Source organism: Gavialis gangeticus, unplaced genomic scaffold (genome assembly GCF_001723915.1).
Source record: "Gavialis gangeticus isolate Ggan-Ray unplaced genomic scaffold, GavGan_comp1, whole genome shotgun sequence".
In the NCBI taxonomy this organism is placed as follows: domain Eukaryota; kingdom Metazoa; phylum Chordata; order Crocodylia; family Gavialidae; genus Gavialis; species Gavialis gangeticus.
The window spans coordinates 26,353,992-26,355,141 of NW_017728994.1; the positions used below are offsets into that span (position 1 = coordinate 26,353,992).

A 1,150-nucleotide genomic window follows, 5' to 3' on the forward strand; every position below is an offset into this window, starting at 1 on the left:
GTGACCTGGTCATAGAAGGCCGCCAGGTTGGTCTGACAGGTTGGTCTGACAGGACCTGCCTCTAATGAATAAGGTTCTTCAGTGGAAAACAACACACAGCCCCTCAAAATTGCAGCACAATCTATTTATTAACCTCTTTTGTGAGCTGTCAATGGTAACTCAGAGGACAAAACAGTTTTGGCACTTAAATAATGTTAGAGGTACTCTATTGAGTGCTTTGCCCTTGGTTTGTAGAAGAGATTGATTATGAACAGCTGGGCTACTATACAAAGAAGGGGCTCTCCCAGATTTCATGGGCAAAGATGCTTCCTAAAAAAAGAAGATAGAGCCCAGAGGGTATGCAGTTGTGCATAACACAAATTGCACAGGGAACCCTAAGAGTCAGCTGGAATAGGGACCTTTCTTCTCCTGAGATCCTCACATATCCACCTTCTCTGGTTGCAGAAGACTTATGGAATTCATCAAGGTGGTATCAGATCCCACTGCAGTCCACACAGTTCATCCTTAGATCTATCCACAGCATCTTCTGATTGCTTCCTATAAATGTAAGAACCCTGCTCCAAGTGTTTTCTGGTCCACAACAACTTTCTTTGAATGAAGAAGGTTGTTTCAGAGATGAAGGTGCAGTTGAAGATAAACAGTTATGTCCCCCTGTCCCAAAATGACTTTTCCAATCTTACAGATCTTTGTGCCCACATTTGAATAACTGATTTGTTACTCTCCAATACAGCATCTTGCACAGGTTAATAAACAGCTGTCTAATTAACTATAGCAAAGAGTGTAATTCATGGAGATTCTCTGAACAATATACAGCTCCAGGAAAGAGATAAATCTCTAATCCAGCTCCAGCTGGCTACAGCCAGGACAGATTTTAAGACAGGGCTGAGACAGGCACTGAAGGTCATAAAGGGACTGAACACCAAAACCAGTCCCTGACAGAGGACAGGCATGTAGAGGACACTGGAAGCCTTCCCTGGTGAGAAGCAACTACAGCATTTGCTGCTTTTCCTTAGCAGTAAAGATGTCCTAATAGTGTTAAAGTGATGTTGTATATGCCCTAGTTTTGATACTGCCTTTCTACTTGGTCTTAGCACAGCAAATTCCCAGTGTGTGTCACATTGCTGTTTGATCTTCTGCCATGTAGTATCAC

The 1,150-nt window shown here is 42.8% G+C and overlaps 1 long non-coding RNA gene across 1 annotated transcript in view; it reads left to right on the forward strand.

The window, feature by feature from the left end:
• LOC109287384 overlaps positions 1 to 1,135 on the forward strand; it is a 2,718-nt gene extending 1,583 nt beyond the window's left edge. The window contains exon 2 of the long non-coding RNA XR_002094845.1: positions 74 to 1,135. This is a non-coding gene — a long non-coding RNA (uncharacterized LOC109287384). The remainder of the gene's footprint in view (positions 1 to 73) is intronic.
• The last annotated feature ends 15 nt before the right edge of the window (positions 1,136 to 1,150 follow it).